This window comes from Gasterosteus aculeatus, chromosome 21 (genome assembly GCF_964276395.1).
Source record: "Gasterosteus aculeatus chromosome 21, fGasAcu3.hap1.1, whole genome shotgun sequence".
Taxonomy (NCBI): domain Eukaryota; kingdom Metazoa; phylum Chordata; class Actinopteri; order Perciformes; family Gasterosteidae; genus Gasterosteus; species Gasterosteus aculeatus.
In genome coordinates this window covers 4,422,513-4,446,082 of record NC_135708.1, presented here as the reverse complement: position 1 = coordinate 4,446,082, position 23,570 = coordinate 4,422,513, and the positions used below count along the sequence as shown (strand labels likewise).

Below are 23,570 nucleotides of genomic sequence, written 5' to 3'. Positions count from 1 at the left end.
GCCCCAAGTAGCGGACCTCACGCTTGAACACTACACACTTGCTTGGTTTCAACTTTATACCGTACTGCCGTAGCCGCTGTAGCACTGTTCTCACATTCTCAACGTGTTCCTCAAAGGTTCTACTAAAGACCAAGGTGTCATCTAAATATGGGATACAAATCTCATCCCTCAGCCCCTCCAAGCATTCTTCCATACAACGTTGAAAGGCAGCTGGGGCATTCATCAGGCCAAAGGGAATTCTGATCCACTCATAAAGACCCCATGGTGTGACAAAAGCGGTTATGGGTCTGCTCTCCTTCGTCATAAAGCCCTGATGGTACGCTTTCCCTTGATCTAACAGAGAGAACCAACAGTTTCCTCCGAGGCCATCCATTATGTCTTGCACTCTGGGGATAGGCTGGCGGTCAGGGAGGGTCTTTCTGTTCACTTCGCGAAAGTCTATGCACAGTCGGAGACCCCCATCCTTCTTTCGAACGCACACGACTGGTGATGCATACGGTGAATTAGACTTCTCCACCCAACCCTGAGCGATGAGATCATTCAAGTAGTCTTTCATTTCCCGATAAAGTGGCTTAGGCACCGAGAGGTATGCTTTTGCGACAGGCTCCGTGTCTTTCAGGGAAATGCTGAGTTGAAGTTTTTCGATACAACCGATATCATCCTCTGTTCTTGAAAAGGAGGCACACTCCTCTCGTAACATCTTGCTAACTATCTCACGTTCTGGCTCACTGAGGTGGCCCAAATCCACAGGTGGATCCCAAACATTGCCTGTAGTCAGATCCTTTTCAGCGCTGATGTGATTTGTTGTAGCTGAAGGCGGAGGGCGTGACCCCTCTAGTATGGAGGCGGGGTAGACTGTTTGGACCTGCTGGACAGTCCCGACTACAGTTTTCCCTGGTAACATCATGTCATGGTCTGTAATATTCTGCACACTTACACTAATAGAGGGTTTTTTTCTGTCCTTATCTACTTTCACCAGCATGTCACATAGTTCAAGTCCCTCTGCCCAGCGGGGGTTCACATCTGGCTCGAAGAGAAATATGTTGTCTTCATGTGGAGAATCCATGTTTACATGACACTCAACTCTGACTGATGTGCGTTTTGGTATGTTAATCCTCCCCCTTTTTGTCCTGACAATATACTCATCCCCTAGTGTGGTGCTGACTTGTTCTACCGCAGCAGTTACCTGCTCCACAAAGGCTGCTGCTTGTCCTGGAAAGGCTGCCCTTACTGTTCTACTTAACCCTTCCCTGTCAGTGGTGTTTGACTGTTTCAGTTCACTGTCTATAATAATCCTAATCACATTAGACCCAATGATAGGTTGGACAAGCTTACCACCCTTCATTACAAGTGTGGGGACAATAACTTCTGTGTTGGATGCAGCTCCTGAAGCTAATCTAAAAGTTACCTCGACCCAACCAGTGTATGGCATACTCTCCCCATTTGCTGCCTGTATGTCAAAAGTCTGTGTTGTATCTAGAATTTCGGTTATGCCTCTTAGTCTTGCATTTGGCAGGTGTGTTTCTTTCCATCTCTCATCAATTATGGTCACTTGGGAGCCTGAGTCCCACAGAGCCTGAACACTTTGGCCTTGGATGAAGCAATCAACAATGTGTTTTCCTCCTACCAATGGCGCCCTTTTTGCCCTTTTGTCCTTCTTTGGAGCGGTGTTTGTAGTCATACATGGGAGTGCTTGACATTCTCTTTTGTGTGCTGCCAAATTATCAACTTGACATGGCGTAGACTCGCAAAACACTTTCTTACAGGATGCACATTGCTGGGACATTGCTACATTACTAGTCACTCCCTGTCCTGTGCGAGTGACCTTCCCCCGTTTAAAGCCTCACCTCCGAACTGTCTCTGTCCCCTTGCTCGACAACCAGCCAGAAAGTGCTCGCTACTGCCACACCTATAACAGTGCGTGCAATAATCTTCAGCGCCACTCTGTTGGCAACTAAAACATTTTCTCCTTTGATCACGACGTGATGCGGGGAAGTTGGGCTGTGGGGCAAACCTTTGCTGATACTGAGCAGTTCCTCCTCTGTGTCTGGAGCCCGCAGAAAACCAGTAGCCCTGTGGCGGATCCTGCATCTGCTGACCTGAGAATTGCAGTCCTAATGCGCCATCGGCCCCCCCTGCTGGCGGTGGTTGTATGGACTCCCTAATGTGAGACACTTCAGCTCTAAGATCTTTCAACAGAGCCATCTCAGATTTAATTTCCTCAAGCTGGGAAAGAACAGATGGGGAAACTTTAGACTTTTGTTGAGTTGGTATATTTTCATTCTTTTCAGCAGAAGCTTCGCTGGACTGCACTGAATGGATGGTAACAGGTCTTTGTTGTCCTGATAATTTTTTCTTGTTCTGCCTCTCGGTCTCATAAGCACATGCTGTATTCACTCGCTCAAGCAACAGTTCATCAGCAATGTCAGTTTGCTCCAAGTAAGGCTGAAGATCCCGCCTGATGTTGTCATTCTGCAGGCCAGTTAGCACAGTGTGAAGAAACATCTTCTGCACTAACCCAGGGTCATATTGGAGACCTGACTCAGATTCCTGCGAAGCGAACAAAATTTTTTGTCTCAGGTCGAAAGTGCGAATTAGGAAGTTCTGTGGGGTTTCTTTGATGCCCTGCACCTCTGAGGTCAGCTGCTTATAAAGGTCGGTTGCACTTTTCTCTTGATAATGACTTCGGAGTATTCGCCTCAGCATGGGTAAGGTTAGGTTGGTTTTGCCCTCTTAATAGCTGCGGAGTTGCATGCCTGGAGATATCGCTCTTATCACTGCATCTGCTATCTCGAGTTCCAGAAACCCCTTGCTTAAGCCATGTTCAATTTGACGTGCTAGGCTCGAAAAAGTCAGCTTGTCTCTCTGACCGGGCTCACCGATTTGGCCAGCAATCTTAAAATCCTTTTGCCATGGGTGAGGTGCAGGACTGTGGACTACACTCTGTGGTGATTGTCTGGTGGGGGTAATGCTTTTAATTCCTTTCATTTCTGGCTTGTTTTCCTGACTCTGTTTCTGTGTGCTTGCTAACTGAAGCTGCAAGGCCTCAATTTCCTCCAATATTCTTTTCTCCTCTCCATCCTGTTGCTCACCTACTGGTTTTGATGGGCCAGCTTTACCAGCTATCTGGAGCTCAGAAATTTTGTCTTGAAGATGGAGTAAGCCAGCCATACCTTCATCCTCGAGCTCTTCTAGCTCTACTCTCTGTATGTGGTTTGAAATTAGTGTGATGAGAGCAGTTCGGCCCTTGTTGGTAACATGCTCAAACTCTGCTCCGGCAATGATTAGATAGTCACACAGCTCCACCAAACTCTCTCGGGGCAACAGACACAATGCCCTTATTACTTCAAGCTGTAACTCCTCTAATCCGGTCGACTCCATCTTCCCAGCCAGATGTAGGTGCTAGCAGTGAAGTGGTACCTTTTAATCTTCGGGTAGTAATAGCAGCTCTCCTGGTATGCAGAAATACCTCAGATCACATGCAAGCTGCCCCAGACAATCGGACTTCCACTATCGCTGATTCGCCACCTGCTTCTGATGTTCCGGGTTGTTTAAAGGGGATGTGTGACGGCGGGGGACATCTGTTGAAGACGCTAAACCACGCTGCACACTATCCCAGCGGTGCCTCCAAATGTTACGCCTCTGTAAAAGAGGAAATATGACAAACGACACGGACACGATGCAGCTCAGTGTCGGCCATAGTTGTAATGAACGACCGTACGCCACACGCTCCGTTCATAGGCAAAACGAGGCATTAGCAATCGCTCACAGATCGTCCCTGAATGAGGCATTAGCAATCAATCTGATTGCACTGATACCTAAACTTAAACCACCGAACAATGAATCACTGATCTACAGACCATTAGTGCCTTTTAACTTTTACCTTTTTATGAACATTTTAAGTATATTTTACCTTATATTAACCCATTCAATGCAACAATAATACATCATTCTTATCATCCTTACAATAGCTCTTAACTACTACCGGACTAGGAGAACACCAAAATAGCCGAGGCTACAATTAGCGTAAACAAAACGCTAATCCTCTTCTCGCCTCCTCTGATTGTGCTTCCTTTCCTCTTGGTCTTTCCTCATTGCTCGAGTCACGCTGACACGCTGCCCGGAGCTTTCGGGCCTTTCGTATCGGGCGAGCAATGGCGCTCTGACGCCGGTGTCAAGTCTCTGACGGCGTCGGACCCTCTTCTTTGGGATGCGCCCTTTGGATGAGGACGTTTTGTCCCAAGAGCTTTCATCGTCATCTACACATGAGGAAAAACAGAAGGGAACATTTGTAGTGAACTAAAGCCACCGGCTGCGTTAAATGGTCTTATTTCATCCTTTCACGGCTCAGACACAAAAGACACCGTAAGAAAAAGGTCCCAACAGCGTGAATCAGAGGTTTATCTCCAGGTACCCACTTCTCCACCTGACAAGTCCAGTAAACCACCAACACCAGTTAATGCAGACGTCTGTCTGGATTCCCCACTTACCTCGAGTCCTTTTAGGGCCACAGAGTCATTGTGGCCTTTTCTCAATGTTCGCCCACTGCAAAAAACCTGTGTGCAGTTCCAAGGCTGCTAACTACCTGACCCGCGAGTGTTCTTAAGCTGTGGAGAACGGAACATGGACATGGAAGTTAGAACACGGAAGGTGGAACGTGGAGAGTCAGTGAGGCCTTCTGGAATATGCAAATGACCATTCAGAGTGAGTTATTTTATGGAGAGGTATAACTTTATTTGCATTGCTCTAAAAAATATGGTTGTACGTTTCATTTGTTTTTAGCTGATGGAGCCATCTGCTTACTTGAATTATGCTTTTGTTTCTTTCTTTGAAAAAACATAGATGGAGGAGCCACAAAATTCAACATGGACCATTTTGTTGGGGCATGAACGTCTTTTTTCACATTTCCAAAGTACTCATGGACACGCAGCCCTTCAGTATTGTGGATGATTCAGGGCATTTGTGTCCAAACTGGATCCTCATCATGTTCTCCCTACAAGGCAGGTATGTGTGGGTGCATGAAACACATGAGAACTTCATTGTCTCACAGTTCAGCACTAGATGTGTTTTCCTTTAGGCTCTGCAGGCCGTGGTGGAGGCTGAGTAGGAGTCAGCTAAGGAGAAGGCTAAAGTGGAAAAGGTGGCTGCTGTTAGCCTTACTTCTGACATGTGGACATCCATCAGTATGGATGCCTACCTGGCTGTAAGGTGCCACTTTGTGGGGGAGAAAACCACACTGGGTTCAGTGCTTCCCCCGATCACACACTGCTGAACATGTAGCTCGTGTGAAAGCCTCCCTGATGGAGGAATGGGGAATCGATCATAAGGTGACGTGTGTGGTCACTGATGGTGCTCCCAATATGGTTTCCTGTGTTCGGCACCATATTTTATGTTGCACACTGAATCTGACAGTGAAGAAGGGACCTGAGCAGCAGCCGGTGCTCTCTGGCATCCGGGCCAAAGCACGGAAGCTGGTTGGCTTCTTTAGGAGCAGCACCACTGCTAAGGTTTGCTCTTTCCCTTTATCCCACTTTCTAATAACGCTGAGAGTTTGTCTGTGTTCCTACTGCAGTGAGTTAATGGCTACTCATCTGTATCTTTAAAGGAGAAGCTGACACAACTTCATCTGGGGAAGGCAAACATGAAGCTAATGCAAGAAGTGGAGGCCAGATGGAGCAGCACATGTTGGATGCTGCAGCGTTTGGTGGAGCAAAGGGAGCCAGTAGGAGCAACATGACATCACCTTCCTACAGCAGAAGGGTTCCACATTGTTGGAGTGGAAATACGCAAATATCTGTACTTTCTACTCCTCACATTTTAAAAACAGCCTCGTTACTTCCGGCTTGTCGCAGTTCAACAACACAAAGACAAAAAAACGAGATAAATCCAGATAAACGTCGCTATGCGGACAGTGAGTGTGATTGTGGTTGGATGAGAATATAAACATTTAGCATCCAGACACCCGGTTGGTTTTCGCCTCCTCCTCTTCCTCCTCCTCTTCCTCACGCAGAGTCCATGTAACGTTAGATGAGCATCTTCATGACCGTGGGTTTGTCCTAAATGTTTGATTGAGAGTCCGGCACAACACAGCGACTTGCAAGCAGCGTATTAAATAAAGTGACGTGTGTCTTAATGCGGCTTTGGAAATGAACACAAAGGGATTCTGTATTTGCTCGTGAAGCCTGAACATTCTGCTTATGTTGTAAAGTTGTAAATATAGTCAAGAAGAGTGCTTTGCAAAGGCGTCTGTTCTCTAATCTCTGTGCTGCTGAGGGAGAAGAACACACTGGGCTACTGGACCATTCTGAGGGGCGACGGCTTTCACGGGGAACTACGCAAATCTATTGGGGAGTTTTTACTTTTCCAAAAGCGCACAGAGCTGGCTGCACTTTTCACTGACAATGTGTCACCAAACTTTCATATCTTGCTGACGTTTTCGCTGAGTTGAACCAACTAAACAGTTCCATGCAAGGTGGCAATACACACGCCATCAGCTGTGTGACAGAATGGAAGGCTTTCTCATCGGGGAGGGAATATCTTCCATGTTTCTGTCAGTGGATGAGCTGGGGGATTCTGCTGTGCTCTCGCCTCCCGCAACACGTGCAATTGTTGTGGAGGCGCTGGAAGGACAATGTGGGAAGTACTTTTCTGAGGCTGACTCCCGGCGCAGGGACAAGGCTTGGAGACAGTTTCCATCCAGAGACAACGCAGCAGACGGCACACGCCTGACAGTGACAGAGGAGGATCAGCTCATCCAACTATCCACTGACCGTACGTTCAGAAACATTTACCAAACCAAACCACACAGTTCTGGATCTCTGGCCACAAAGACTTTCCACAACCAAAAGCAATGATGAGCCTTTTGCCCTTTGCAACAACTTATCTTTGCCAAAGTGGATTTTCCTCCCTCACCTACCTGACAAACCAATCCAATCTAATAGTGATGAGATGTCGACTAATTCATGATTGACAGACTATGCAGACAACCCCCCCCAGAGAAAACAACAACAACAAGTCAAGAGTCAGAATCTCCCGCAGTGGAGGAGGAGAAAAGCTGGAAGGAGAAGGCGTCCAATCACAGATGAATACTGGCGAGGCGCAGTAGAAGGAAACAAAGGGCCCCTTGCAGCAGACTCATAACACACTGTGTGATACGCGGCGTAACGCAGTGTGTGTTCATCTGCAGCTACACTTTGGGCTCCGACGTCTTGGTCCAGGGTAACGGATCAGACTGAAGAGCTTTTGTGGGAAGAAATGCGTAAATATGAGCCGTCATTGGCGGACTATGAGGACGCCGGATGGCCTCTGATTCATGGAGGGAGATCTCCACAAACGAGGGAACAAAGTCGTGGAGGAAAATACGGGACAAATGTGTCCTTGATGAAAAGCAGCAGTGTGGATGCACGGGGCAATAAAGTCTATGATCAATAAATAAAGCCACCAGCGACTTCCACACACAAAGACGTGACTCTCCAGGTCGTCTTCAACAAAACACGTGACTCCACCTGTTGTTCTGGAGGTGAATCGCTCTGCAACACACGCAGGACTTTACAACCAGGAAGTGAAACCAGCGCGTCGACGCAGACGCAGAAACACGCGGCGGCCTTTAGCCTGGGGGGGAACAACTGTTCAGGCTAGAATGCAGATGTTTGTTTACTCTGTCTCTTTTGTTTCTGCTTGTTGGACTGTGTGTGTTTATTGTGCTCCGTGGAGGACTGCGGTCTGGCCGTGGGGGGGTTGGTGGTTCACGGGAGCGTCAAGTCCGCCGCGTGGATGAACCGCGCGGCGGTCATTTTTGTGGACAGCGTGGAGAAGGCGCGCGAGGTGGTGGCGAGCGGCATGGTGGTCCGCGGGGCGCACGTGCCCGTTTTTCCGCTCGCGGTGCCGGCCGTCAGGGTGACGGCGGCGAACGTTCCGCCGTTCGTCCCGGACGAAGCGCTGGTAGAGGAACTGGCGAAACACGGGAAGGTGGTGTCCCCGCTAAGGAAGACGTCCTCAGGGGGCAAATCACCTTTGCTGAGACATGTGGTCTCTCACAGGAGACAGACCCACATGGTCCTCACCTTAATCACCAGGCTCTCAGGCTCTGAGGCCCAGCCGGTCGGTCAGGGGGGTGAGGGGTCAGAGGGAATGAATGTCGGAGTGGATGGGGGGTTGAATGTAGCCCAGCGGGCAGGTGTGTGTGACAGAGTGAAAGAGGGGATGGGGGTCACACTGGAAGGTGGAGGAGCTCGGGGGGCGCTCGTTGGTGGGGGTCCTGCCCGAGGTGGAAGCTCGGACAGCGAGGAGGATATGGAGGAGGGGGGGGTCTTTAAGGTCCCCCACCTGAAGAGGAAGACGGGGGCCAGCAGGGGAGGCTCTCAGGCAAAGGGGGGGGGGGGGGCGGCGAGCAGAGGGGAGGTGGAAAGTGGGGAGTCAGGGTCCTCTTCAGGATGGGGCTCTACCGTCAGCATCTCCTCGGGCCGGACGGTCACCAGCAGGTACGGGGCAGGCAGGTGAAGGAGTTCCTGCAGGCCACGAAGAACGAGAGAGGAGTGAAGCTGGAGGAATACTTCTCCGACTTGGAGATGTTCACTCGCTCTGCTCGGCGTGGCAGCACCAAAAAGGGAGCTGGGGAGTACACCCAGCAGGAGGTCTTCCGACTGAGGAAGCTCCTCCTAAAGATCACCAAGGAAAGAGGGAACAGTACTGGGACCGAGTGAGGCGTCCTTCCAGCTGAGGAGGATCCTGAGCGGGGGGCGGCCTATTGACGGAGTATATTATGTTTGTTGTTTTGTATAAAATAAAGGTTTTTCAAAAAAATCAAAAAACCTCTCTCTCTCTCTCTCTCTCTCGGTGCATGCTGGGAGTGAGTGTGTGTGAGCGTGTGTGAGCGTCTTTGAGCGGTTTTCTCTCTTTGTTTTTTCCCTTAGTTATATATATTAATTTAATGTGGTTTAGTGGTTGTTTCTCACTTTAGTCGTTGGGGTTTTTCTTTGGGTTTCTTTTCTCCTGCCGGTGTCTCGCCGGTCGGCGTCTCTAGACGGTAAATGGAGACACGTTCTCCCAGCTCACGAGGAAGCACGGCATCAAGATGGCCGCGGGCTTCCCGTGCAGCGTGGAGGACATCGGGCTGTGGGGGAGAAGGTCGGGCACGGCAGCATTAAGTCGGCCTCGCGCATGAACGGCGCCGTGGTCATCTTCCTGGACCAGGTGGAGAAGGTAAACCGAGTTGTGGAGGCGCCTCACGGTGAATGAAATGTTTGTGCAGGTGTTGCCGGACATCGTTCTATCAAACGTCCCTCCGTTCATCAGCGACGAGTTCCTCAGCAGAGAGCTGTCCAGACACGGAAAGGTGGTGTCACCGATCAAAGATCTTGTCTGGACGTCTCAGTTACTGAAGCACGTGGTGTCTCACCGCAGACACCTGAATATGATCCTTAACAACCGGAATGTGGAGCTCAACCTCCGCTTCCACGTGAAGGTGGATGATTATGAATACGTGATTTTTGCAGCATCCTCGTCGATGAAATGTTTCAGCTGCGGTGAGGAGGGGCATTCCGTGAGAGCCTGTCCGGGGCGCGGGGTCCCTGCTCCGCCTGGCCCGGGGGGCACGGTAGTGGTGCTGCTGGGCCTGACCTGCACGGGGTGAGTATGAATGTGAACGGTGATGGTGATGGTGTCCAGGGCAGTAGGGGGGGGCTTTGGCTACAGGGGGAAATGGTGAGGAGGGAGGGGGTCAGATAGGAGCGGGTCAAAGTAGGAAGCCTGTAGAAGAGGCAGAACAGGGTGGCGGAGGGGAGGGGGGATATAAAAGTACGAGTGGGGGGGGGGGCTGAGCAGGTGGAAGAAGCAGAGATGGAGGAGGAGGAGGAGGACGACTGTGGGGCGGGGGGGCAAAAATTTGCCCCCAAAAGAAAAAATAAGGCGAAAAGCGTAGGCAGTGAAGCCAAGACCAGCAGGGCGGGGAGGACACGCAGACTGGTCGGGGGCCGAGGCCGTCAGAGGACAGCGACAGTGAGGAGGGCTTGTCGGACTGCAGCGATGCCCCAACGGGGTTTTTAAGTAACAGCCAACAACAAAAAATGTACGGTGCTGAGAAAATAAGTGTGTTTTTAAAGAAAACAAAAGGGAAAAAGGGGGTAAAGGTCACAGATTTCTTCCCCGATCTTAACTTGTTTTATATTTCTGCCAGACACCACATGAGCCGGAGGGAAGAGTCCGGCCTCACTGAGCAGGAGGGCTACAGACTAAAGAAGCTGCTATAGGGAAAGTACGCAGAGCAATCAACAAGGACAATGTCCAAATCTCCAATGTGGGTTTTTATTAGTTTATTGGTTTTTATTTTTGGTGCAAACTTACTCACAATGAATTCTTTTCATTGGGGAGTTTAAATGTGAACGGAGCCAGAGATGAGAAGAAGAGAGCATCTATTTATGAGTTAAAAAAATTGAAGTGTATTGATGTTCTCTTCTTACAAGAAACTCACAGCGACAGCACCAACGAGGCCGACTGGAGGAGGGAAGTCCTGCTGAGCCACAACACCAACCTCAGTGGAGGAGTGGGCTTCCTCTTCTCCAGGTCCTCTAATCCACCGTCACTGGAGGTCAAACACATCATCGAGGGGAGGTTGTTCTTAGTCAAGGCACGGTTCCACCTTTTTACTGTTGTTTTTATCAATGTGCTCCAACAATCGGTGCAGAGAGGAAGCTGTTTCTACGAAAAAAGTGATAATGTTTTAAATGGTTGTGCCCCGGAGGGTTTTTATTTTTGGGGGGGATTTTAACTGTACGGAAAATGATTTGAAAGACCGTAATAACGCAGAGCCACATCTTTAGTCTGATGCGTGTCTCCTTGCAGGCGGCTGGTGGATCCAGAGGACCAGCTGGGTGACATCCGGTCGGACTCGGTGCCGTCAGAGGTTCGGGACTGGCTGGCTTCCACTTTCACCCGGCAGACGGTTGTGATGCTGCGCCGTAACGAGGACAAGCCACGCTTCCGCAGCATCGTTCATGCAGTGCAGGCCGGCATCTTTGTGGAGAGGTTTGGCTTGTTTGGTGTATTTGATGCAACAGTCATGTGGAATATTTGGCCCTTCATAGTTGTTTAGTCATGATGTGTGATGTTTGTTTCAAGGTTTTCCCATTTAACATGAATAATATAACACAGATAACATAAAGGGTTCATTGGTAATAATAATAAAACTCTGCATTATCCTCGTAGCTGAATAGGGTACAAACATGGTGGACTCCACTGGGTGATTGTTTGCTGTTGATGGTCAAAGCCAGCAGGGACACGCGTTACTTGTACGTGGTGCAACTAAGCCAATCAAATGTCCTCTTAGCTCAAACTAACCCGCTGACTGAAACCATGCTAGCTGATCCAGCTTAATGTCATTAACTGGAACCAGACGTCAGTCATCAGGATAATTGTGTGTCCGCGTCCTACTTCAAAAGGGGGAAGAGTCGATCAAATCAACTCAAAGGAAGAGGCTCTTTTTTCTCCGCTGACGAGCCGGAGGGGATCATGAACGCACCATATAGAACCAGGAGTTTGAATATGTGTGTGTGAATCAGCATGTATGTGTGTATTCCCTCTATTCTTATCATGAGTCCACCTTAATCATATTCTATAAAGATGATAAGCTCCGTAATGAATAGTGATAGGAACGCCCTTTCAATAAGTGATGAAACACTGAATGACTCAATTACCTGCAGTTCCATAAAAGCCCTCTTTGATTGCATTTACTGGGACATCGGCAGGGAATGTAATGAACCATCCAGAAGTTTCTCAAGCGCCAAATAAACTTCAGGAACAGCGCGGCGTGCAGCGGCTTTCCCCATGTTCTCCGCATCCCAACAATGTACACAAATGCACCGTTGAGACACATCGTCCTGCCTGGAATGCAAGGACTCGATTGGTCGATTGGTATCACGTGGGACGACTTAACTCTGGACATAATGGCGGGGGACACTTGTTAGGATTTTATCAGCTACTGTCCATACTGCTTATCGGTCAGGTTCCTTATTGATACTATATGAATTATTTAGTCACAAATAGAAGATAATAAAAAATCCACATGCTTAATTGATTCCCTGTTGCTGGTAGCGTGAAGGGACTTGATGTGGGACCAGGAACGGTAGAGGGGGGGTTGGACGTGCTGGGTCACAGCTGCAGCCTCAGCCCAAAAACTCTCCATCACCAAAGCCATTATCTTAAGTTCCTCTCTAAGTTTTTTGTCTTATACAGAGAACTCTTCCCTTGAACTCAGCCGTCCACCTTTTAAAGCATGTCCACAAAAATATTAAGAAAACTGTATCCAGTTCAGCAAAAAAGGGACAAGTTGTGAGACGCTGTAAGGACACGGAGTCAAGGACATAATGCACAAACATAGATATTCAGATTATATTAAAAGCCCCAGTGGGCGATATTCCACTGGAGTCAGTGGAAGTGGTGGTGGATGGTTAGAAGTCTTGAGAGTTTAGAATCAGTCAATTAAACGTTAAACATTGAACCGTCCAAAACCGATGCTCAAAGGAACTTAAAGCATCATCATTTTAGGCTTCCTCTAACACACTAAGGAAGCATCGCTATCTGACCAGTAATAAGCAAACACAAACTGGGATCGATCTGATAAATACGACATGAACCAGCTGAATGTGGTTCCATTTGTGTGGAATATTGCTATATTTCTTCAGCAGTAACATATAAACTGATCTCAACACACAAATCCATAGATTTTGCAGATGCAGGATAACAAAAGAAGCTAGAATTCAATAACCATTTCCCAGTTGTTAAATTCTATATCAGTACAAAATCCTCCAGACTAAATTGTAACGGGTGTTTTTATGTTTTCTTATCGATGGTACCTTAACAAAGGAATCCTAGAAATGAACAGTTGAACCGTTATGTGGACATTCGCGTGCTAATAAAGCTTCTGTGTGTCTTTTCTAGCATGTGGACATGTGGTCTTTTGATGTGTTTGCACTGAACGATGCTAGTGGGGACCACGCTCTGAAATGTGTCTTCTATGTGTCTTCTATTCACCAGATATGACTTGATCAACCGTTTCAAGGTATGTTCATTTTGACAAGACGCTGTGTATGTAATGAGCACAATGTCAGTGACAGCAGAACTAAGTATTGATGGGAACGTACTGGGTTCAACAGAACAACCTCTCTGTATTGCTTCTACAATTCTGCAAAGCAACTGGTTGTTCCTTGTCTTCTGTTGAAGGTCCCTGTTTGTGTCCTCATATCCTTCGTGGACTCGTTGGAAGTGGGCTACAGCAAACACAAGAATCCCTATCACAACCTGACGCATGCGGCTGATGTCACACAGACCATTCATTACCTGCTCCTCAAGACCGGCATGGTGGTACGTTCAGGGTTGGGTAAAAGCACAATGCAACACGCTTTTCAAAAGTGCCTGCAGACTTCCTCAGTGGATCTCACAAGTCACTCATCACAGCTTTCCTACCTCAAAATCCAATCGGGACGGGATGAATGATGACTGACCGGTAGATAATAATGTTGCAATAGCAAAGTTAGTGTTGTCTCTGACTGTAAATGGATGAAAGGCTGCATGACAAACTGGAGCTTTAAGTGACTTTGGTGACTTTTATTGATGTAGGTTGTTACAGCAAAGAAAGAACAGAAGAAAGAGTTCAGTAAAGTAAAGACAAAACATAGATTTAAATCATGGTTAAAACCTAAATGAGACTCCTTCTCAGGTAAACAAGGCCTCAATAAACAGAGGCCCCTCCCCCAAACACAAGCACCACCCAACTTAATTTGTGTTGAAATAGTGCATCAACAATCCCTCATGCCGGCTGTCTAGGGACTATAGCAGCACCACATGTACAATGCAGACATTGTGTTATTGAAAGGTACAAGCCCCGCCTCCACGTGCCTGTGGGTCACTACGGGGGTCACAAAGTTGCATGGGGGCAAGGCCGGGGCTGGATGGGACTCGCCGTGAGTTGCTGAAGGGGATATCACACTTTCACCTTTCTGGGGAAAGACTATGCTGGAGAGGCAGTGACTCATATCACAGCATATGGAACCTTGGACTCAAGCAGAGTAGTGCTCATTCCGTCCCGGTCTTGGACCAGTGGACCATCTCTTTACCCTCCCGAGACTACTGGGGGGGTCCTGGCAGTTTGCCCAACCAGTCTACATGTGCTTTGTGGACGGAGAAGGCTTTTGACTCTCCAGTTGGTGACTTTCATGGACAGGATATCTAGGCCCACCCGGGGGTGGAGGACCTCGGGTCGGGGGTCTCCATCTCCTCTCTGCTGGTGCTGATGTGATGTTGTCCTGTTGGCCTCCTCGCACAGTGACCTCCAGCACTCAGTGAGGCACTTTGCACCAGATCCTCTTGGTGAAGAGCTCTATTTGCTTTCATTTGAGTTGAGGTGCTACTGGAAAACAACCGAGGTGGTTCAGGCACACTGACAACTGGCAAAGAGACTCTGTGATGGTTCACTTCCAGCAGGAGAACCGCACAACGTTAAGCAGGACGGTTTTTTAATCTTCATCTCCCGATTGACACGTTCCTCCTCGTCTGACTGCCTCTCTCCTTCAGCACTGGCTCAGTGAGTTGGAGATCTTTGCCATCATTTTTGCAGCTGCCATTCATGACTACGAGCACACAGGGACCACCAATAACTTCCATATTCAGACAAGGTAATTCCCACGTAGCATCGTTTGTAGCATTTCAATCCCTGCAGTCTCTGAGGACAGTGGACAACACTGGAGCATGAAGAGAGATCTAACAGGTGACCTAATAAAAAGCCTGCTATGAATGATAGCAGCTTTACCTCATACATTGTTGGCATTATCACGATGACGGTGAGGGAGATCATTCCTGAAGTAGCCGTGTCGCATTCGCAGGTCAGACACCGCCATGTTGTACAACGACCGAGCTGTTCTGGAGAACTACCACGTCAGTGCTGCATATCACCTTCTACAGCACAGTGATGACATGAACATTCTGACTAATCTCTCCAAAGACGAGTGGAGGTAAGAGAAGAGCGCTGCAGCTGAAGGGACGTCCTTTTTTACCGCTGTTTTCATTCAATGACTTGAAATAATAATTCACTGTACAATACAACCCCCAGATTACAGTGCAAGTCATTGCTTCTAAAATACTGCCTCCTACTGATGCTTAGAGGGAGCTACAGCTGATGATACCAGGTATCATCAGCTGTATATCATTAATATTTTAACATGGTTTTCAAATGGAGTTTGCTTTTCAAATCCTCTTCAACTTCTTCAACTTTCAGATTTTTCAGCTTCGCCAATCTTTCAGCTACAGACACCATTTCAACTCTCAAATGTTCACAAGTCTCAACTATTTTATGAAAAAAACTGCTTCTTGATATCTATTGTACTTTTTTCATAATCACTGATTATGTTTCACTAGTTTTTCGCTCCGTTTCTGACTTTTACATGAGTGTGTATTGCGTCTGCTAGAGTGGAGAGCTCGAGGCTAGAGTGTGGGGCATCGCAGGAATCTGGTTAAAAAAATATGGAACTTCTGTCCTTGCAGCCAAAGTATACACTCTAGAGGCTTCATTTCTTCAGATTAATGAGGATATGGTTGTGCTGATTGGATTAATGTGTTCATGGAATCCCAGAGTTTTTTAGTTTTGGCGCAAGGAGTGTTTGAGTGACACAACCTCTGCCAAAAGCCCCATAGGCTCCAATACAAATCTGCCGACATATTTCTCACAAAAATCCACAAGGTACACGTTTTGTAAACGGCCATATGAGCCGTATTTATTACCGGACAGACATAAAAACACATCCACGCGTTCGGTAGAGTCTTGGGTCTCATACAAACGCCGTATTTTTTAGATAGCTGTTATAGTTTTGCGCTGGTTCTCATTTGTTTGAGGTGTGGATTCTGTGTAACTTGCTGCCATGTCTCTGCCTTTTGCAGCAGATCGTTAATGAGCACAGGTGCGCCGTTGTCGTGGTTACGAGCACTCACATGCTGCAGGATCTGTCTGTGGCTCACAGCTGCTCCTATGACCTGATTAGTGGAGTCACATGACGCAGCTATGCTTTCTGTCAACAGACCAATATGATAAAGACACTGGCCCCCCCTCCCCCCTCCACCCTGACCTCTTCTCAATGTTAATCACTCAGTCAGTCAGTATGTCTGTCTATTTCTCCTCCTCTCTCTCTACCTCTATCTCTTCCTCACCACCCCTCCCTTCCTCACCCTCCCTCTCTCCATCTACACCCCCCCACCCCATCCAATCCAATAATTTAAAAATAAAAGCCCCATAGAGGGAATTTTTACTGTAATGTTTGTGATGAGGCCTATTAATTAAAAACTTTTTAGCTTGAATAACAAACATTTTGTCTCCCAACCCCCCTCACCCAGTACAACTACTACTAATGTTATTACAAATACTACTATGGCTAATAGTATTAGTATTACAGCTGTTTCTACTGCTGCTACTGCTAAACCTACTAGTACTTCTTCTACTGCTCGTACTATAATACAACAATTACAACCATAACTAATACTACTACTAATATTACTACAAACAATTTAAGACTTCTATCCATTCATCTCAGCTTTTGTTATTTAAGTGCCACCCCCCCTGCCCCCTCCTTCTCAACTCTGCCTCCCCCCCATAAGAGATGCCTTCTCCATTCCTCAACCCCCCCCTTTCTAACCCTTTTCTTTCCCCCCAACCCCCCTCAAAAAATGTCCTTCTCCCGTCCCCAGTATTTTGAAGATGTGAGTGTAATATGAATGCCTGTTCAAATAAACAAATGCAAAGGTTGAGTTTTACTTTATTTATTTATTGGATCTATTTACTGGATTTATATTATCTAGATGATGTTTTTATTAATAATCCATTGAGCTTTCTGACTGAATTCCACTTTGTGCTTGGTGTGACATTGATTGATTGTTGCAGAAATAGACATGATTTTCTTTTGCGTTCGACTTCTGAATTTCCGAGTGCCCCCTGAACGCCTCAGTGAACACTACAACTGAACTGCGCATGCGCACCCTTCGGTCCTGCCGTCATCTCTGGTAAGTAATTGTGATCCGCTAACGGAGAATGATTTAATCGATATAAATACAATATAAGGTTTTAAAAAGCCGTTGAGGTTAGTTGGTAACTCATAGAGTGTATAACTACATGGATGAAAGTGAAATATTACCCATGTATTGCATATGCTGACGCTTGCTTAACACTAGCATAGCAGCTATTGTGACTTTAGCATGTTAAGTTAACGTTACATATGAGTTGGGGGTATGCCACGTTTTTAGTTAACGTTAACTGACGCGGTAGTTAGCTAACTAAGTCACCGGTTAGCTAGCTAACGTTACTATTATCAGTTAACGTGGCTAAAGTCAGTGCTAGCCGATATGCTAGTGTTAGCTTACCGTTAACGTCATGACGCCATGTTCACACCCAACGTGGCGCAAATTTCTTGTGCTATTGTTAAAGCGTAACCTACAACATGACGCGTTTATAGGCTGCTCTTGTTCTTACTATATTGTAGCTTCTTTGTTCACATAGAGCTCTATGAGACATGTTGGTACAGAACGAATTAAACTATGTACATACCACTATGGTGTATATAATGACGCCGTACGAGTGTTGGTGGAGCTGCTACAATGTTAGCTTAGGCTAGCACTGCTCCATCCAGGCTCCATTCAGAAAACGAGCATTTTAAAGTTCGGTGCTCTTCCGTCTTGCCGACAGAAGTAACAAAACATGAACAAAAAAAATCGACATAATTCTGTTATTTCGCATGTTATTCGTTTATTGCAATTAAGTAAAATCTCTTTATTCTGGGCTCCTACTGCTGCACTGTAACCAGTCGCCATGATCTATACCGTGCTTACGTGTGATAGTGCAGCTCGATCGTCTACGGATGTCGTTACCATCCGTAAAGACCTGGCAAATGTGGGCCTTCCACACCACGTAAAACGCAGAAATTTAGTTAATTTGTCCATAGCTGATCCCCCTCCAGTGCGTCATGACGCCAAAACCCACAAATATTCCCACAGAGAATATCCAGCTCCTCCGGTCATGTTATGTAGTTACAGGAAGGAGTTACACACCAATGTCATGCCTTTTAAACCGCCAACACATTAGTAAAAACGTCAGTAGGAACAAGCTAATTTCTAACATGAATACTGTTAATGCTCCTTAGGTCGTTTACCAGCAGTTTAAGCTGTTACCAGCATGTAGTAACATTTATGGCAAGAATAGTGGTATATATGATGAGCAAGAGGCTAGATATTATTATAATTATTATTATGATGTATTTTGCATTTGAAATCCTGGCTTGTTTCTTTTAACCAGAGGCTACACACACACAAACTAATGAAGACTTAAACAATGCATGACAACGGTTGAGTTAATTCTTGATTTCCCATATGATGCTGGTAGTAATAAAGAGTAGTATTCTACCTCTGTAATGTATGTATTGAATAGATAATATATTGAATAGACAGGTTTTTTTTGTGTGTGTTTGGCTTGAAGCTTTAACCCGCTTACTGTCTTTTTTTCATATTGTTTCCTCTGGCAGACAACAGAACATCGATCCATATCTCCATTTTGGTTGGTAAGTCTAGAAATGCTGTCATTAAATTGAAAACAGACCACAGAACTTCAATGTGAATCACTGTTTAGCATATGTAGATCTTTTTTGTTAAAAAAATATGAGTTTCAATATGTATTTCTTTCTATTGTGGATGTACTGTTTTAGCCAGAAATCAGATCTGTTCAATCAGAAAACATTAACATTTAAAAAGCTTGCATAATCTGTAACGAATAATTGATGGTGGCAGCGTTAATGTTGTGTCCTATGCTATAGAACCAGCTGCATTTCTTAAAGTCCTTGACAGGCAATAACGCATATTGAAGGGATACGATTGTATGTTGTTGACAACAGTCGGTATCCCCACAGTCACACACACACTTCTATGTCCATTTTAAATTATACATTGATAATAAATAAGGAACCTGAAAGTATTTAAAATGAGCTTCAGGTTGGTTTTCTGAAGTGAATTGAAAATGTCTTTTTCTCTCTTTTCATCCCTCACCTCCTTCCTCTCCTGCAGGCTGACTCTGAAGTGTAAGTTCACACACATTGTTAATGTTAATGCTATAAGTAAATTGATATTACATTGGCTTTTAAATGTCCTCCCATCATAATAATCTGTCTTATCTGTACGTAACAATAATCACCCGACCGTAAGAACAGTTCTGGAGTCAAATGGGATGTGATGCACTGGTTTTCTGAGAAGAATGTAAATGTAATGTATTTCTCTCCCGACTCTTCCTGTTTCCTCTCTGTCTTTAACTACAGACCATCACTGCTGGTGACTTCACAGTAAGTTCACACATGAGTGAAAACCGAATACACTTTGTTAAAACACATGGTGAAGTTGTTATGAAAAACTCCAAGCCGCACTGCCTGTGTGAGTCCGAGTCTCTTTTCGAGATTCCTGTCCAGGAATCCCCTTATTAACAAAAGGCTTTTATTCTGAAATAGTTTCAGAACAGTGAACAGGAAAAGGCAGTGACTCTCACGGCTCCATGAATTCAGAGTATCATCTTTTAATTGTGGATTGTTAACATCTTATGAACAAACTCCAATGCTTCTTAAACATTTTATATTTAAAATAAATAAGATGATTTATATAAACAATACTTCAGAATAAAATGAAAACTGGTAATCATGAAAGGCAAACCCTGTAAAAGGAGAGGTGGCAGCAGCGACGCTGTGAAACAACTTGGGAAAGAGACGCAAGCTGTGAGACATCTGAACCAGTCTACTCAATGATCCATTTATGGTCAACATTGTTTTTCATATAAATAAGTGAGGTATTATCGAGGTAGAATGGTTGATATTCTGGTCATTTAGATGTTCCTTAAATTGATCTTCAAACTGCTGTCTAAAGTGTCTTTGTATTGTGTCTTCCAGGTGTCCTGCTGTGCAGCATCTCTCCTCTATCACGTTGGCTCTCTATCTCTCCTATACCTTGTATCCACTCTGTCTACAAGTTGGCTCTCTATCTATCCTGTCACATCTACCGCTCTGTCTTTTGCATATGGCAACTCACACTTTGTGTCCCCCTCTATCCCACTCTCACGTTGGTAATCTTTGGCAATGGAATGGAACAAACTCTGGAAACCTTTCTCTGAACTGAACTGAATTTTGGACTAAGCTCTGTTGGCTCGACTTGGGTTACTGGTACCTAATCTATCTGACTTGAATACTCTGAGAGACTCTCTTCTCTCACCCTCACCTCTTACCTCTCCTATCTACAACTTATACACTTATCTCTAGAACACTATTGCTGTTTTTGCAACTCGGACAAAGCATTTATACTATTTCCGAGACTTTTTCCCAACACATTGGTTAAACAAAACTGAAAAGTTAATTCAGAAACTGAAAGAAACCACACATAACCTACATATTTTGTTGTAATTGATAAAAAGTACCTTTTATCATTTAGAATTGAATGGTACATTTTCAAATATATATTTCGAGTAAATCATTACATTAACATAATTCAAGAAAGTTGCTCCCTTGTTGCTTTACATAAAAACAATTGTAGTAAAAGTCTATATCATATAAAAGGAATAGTTAATTTCCTGATCGTTGTTGCTTTGGAGCTCCGCTGGTTTGTACCCAAAGCTTTGTTTTGGTAGCAGTACTCTAGAAATCTGTAATAACAATTTCCTGTATAAACGTACATTATTTCAAACATTCAGTGTATTTGTGTGTTTAGTTGTTTCACTTTGTTCATATTGAAATAAAACAAAGCCATCTATAAGGAGGAAGTGGATTCATTGGGAGTTGCTGCCTTCTGTCTGCAGGCCCGACGTTCAGAAGCTTTCATCCATCATCACGTTGCCACGACAACGCTTCCTGATTTAATATAAACCCAAGTATTATAAGTTGTTCTCTTGGTGTTCTTGATCAGTAAAAGCAGACAAAGGTTTAATCTATTTTCACATTCTGCTTTGTTAAGTTACTTTTACCATTAATATTGTGTTTAGTACCTTGGTTGTGTACAATACAAGTAAAACAATAACATTTGTGGTTTTGAAACACAACAATGCCCAGAAAGAGTAAGAGGTCACAAGCTCAGAGGCTGCGCTTTCAGCGGACCAAAGAGAATCCCTGTGCAACAACGACTGAAGGAGCAGAATGTGTTGGTCCTGAGAGCAGTGAAGAGGTAAAGATGTCTGCAGAGTCTCATGCTGGAAGTGTGAAACGGAGTTCCAAGTGAGTCACAGGTATCATATGCAGACGCAGTAAAGAGTGGACGTCACAGTGAGGATCCATGTGCAGCAGGACCTTCTAATGTCAGGCAGGTAAACCTTAGAGGTCAAGGTGATGAGTCATGTGTACCACAGGTATCTGATACTGTAAAGAGAGGACAACCCAGTAAAGAACCATGTGCAGCAGGACCTTCTAATGCAGACCGTGTAGACCCTGGAGATCAGCCTTCTGAACAACATGTCCGTGCATCCCACAGCCAGGCTTCTATCAGATACGGCAGATCCAGAAATCGGCAGTGCACCTGTAACTCACTGACCTTTCTTGCATTCCTCCATGAGAATGAAAGCATCACCAGAGCAGACCTGGACCATGTTTTGGATAAAGGTAACACGATGTATAGAGAAACCAGGAAACAAGTCACTAATCACATCTATCTGACCACCGATGAGCTCACTGATGAAGTTCCTGCACGCAGCGCTACACACCATGCAGACATGACTCAGCTTTCAAGGTACGGCACATTAGGAGAACCTTTACCTGGAGCTGTGGACAGCTTTCTGGACCTGGAGTCAGGACTCAGCTGCTTGTTGTCAGATGTGAAGTACGCTCTGCTGTTGATGAGACTCTTGTGTATCGCAGTGTTCAGAACCAAGTCGGGCAGATACGGTTTCTTTGACCCACACTCCAGAACAGCCAGAGGTTTGCCCCTACCAGCCGGTTCACGCACACCAGGTACTGCTGTCATGGTGACATTCTCACGTCTCAGTGACATGATTGACAGGCTCAAGAAGTCCCACAGAATGATGGACACACAGTCCTCCTGTAACTACGAGTTAAAGCCTGTGGAGTTCTACAATGTGAACACAGTCAACCTGAACGGTGGTCTCCCAAACACAGACTGCAGACCTACAGCTGTCCCTGTGGATGAATCAAACTCACCTACAGCCACTGATCAGACTACTTCACCAGAAATGACTCCTCACACTCCAGCTGTAAATCAACCAGAGGTCTTCATCACAACATCATCACATGATGCTCCTCACAATGAATCAGAATCAACCGCTCAAGTGATAAACCCTGTTCTCAGTGATCCATCTGACGACATATTGACAGCAGAGTCCAGTGACATCATTTTTACATCATCGGTGAGACAAAAGGCCATATTCCCCGATGCCTCCAATGAACCAGAACTGTCAATTCAATCCACTTTCCTTCCATCACATGATGCATCTCTCAATAAACCAAGTATTTCTTCCTCAGTAGAAAATACTGTTGCCAGTGATCTATCTGATGTTCTACTACACGGAATCTCATGCAAACTAACAAAGTGTGATAAAAACGAAAGGAGAAAAATGAAGAGAAGACTGCTGATCTCAGTGAAAACTCAACAAAGAAAAGAGATTCAGAAAAGGAAGGAAAGGGAAAAATATGCTTCAAATAAAGCGTATAAAGCAGACAAGATATCTCATGCAAAAAGCCAATATCAGAACAACCCTGAATTTAGACAAAAGAAAATAAATAATACAAGAGACAATGTTGACTTGAAGCAAAAATGGAAAGAGTACATTTCCTCCCGGTACACAGAAAATGCTGATTTTAGACAGAAAAAAAAACACATCTTTGTCTCTCGTTACAGAAATAGTCCTGAATTTAGAGAAAACAAAAGAAAAATCTTGGTCTCTCGTTACAGAAATAATCCTGATTTCAGAGAGAAACAAAAAGAAATCTTGGTCTCTCGTTACAGAAATAATCCTGATTTTAGAGAGAAACAAAAAGAAATCTTTGTCTCTCGTTACAGAAATAATCCTGAATTTAGAGAGAAAAAAAAACAAATCTTGGTCTCTCGTTACAGAAATAATCCAGAATTTAGAGAGAAACAAAAACAGCACTATACGGACCGCTACCGAGACAGTGCTGAGTTTAGAAAGGAAAAAAAACTGTACTTCACTGCTTTTTATAAAAACAGCATTAATTTTAGACAAAAGAAGAGAGAGAAAGAGAGATCTCACATTATTCAGCGTTACGCTCATGACCAGGCGTTCAGGCTGAGACACAAGCAACTAATGAAACAACGAATGAAAGACAGATACAAAAACAATCCTACATATAAGAGTATGCGGAACATGAGATGTGCCATGAAAATAAAAAGGAAGTACAGAGGGATACATAAACCAACAGAAGAAAGTGACAACAGTTTGATCAAAGAGGCCTTATCTGTTTTCAGGTCACAAATAAAGTCCGGTCCCACTTATGTTTGCACCGTCTGTCACAAAGCAGCATTTCCAAACCAAGTGAAACCCTGTAAACGGTTAA

General features: G+C 45.3%; 1 protein-coding gene and 1 long non-coding RNA gene across 4 annotated transcripts in view; one reads left to right on the top strand and one right to left on the bottom strand.

Annotated features, from left to right (window-relative positions):
* Window positions 1–23,570, bottom strand: part of LOC144390270 (protein NLRC3-like) — a 199,399-nt gene that overhangs the window by 25,349 nt on the left and 150,480 nt on the right. The window lies entirely within an intron of this gene.
* Window positions 16,733–23,140, top strand: LOC144390342 (uncharacterized). 2 transcript variants are annotated; one of them, XR_013454366.1, is made up of 4 exons: window positions 16,733–17,037; window positions 18,549–18,584; window positions 19,084–19,355; window positions 19,950–23,140. It is a non-coding gene; the product is annotated as an uncharacterized LOC144390342 (long non-coding RNA). The 2 variants fall into 2 exon arrangements; XR_013454365.1 differs by lacking the exons at window positions 16,733–17,037; window positions 18,549–18,584 and having other exon boundaries at window positions 18,611–19,097; window positions 19,332–19,355.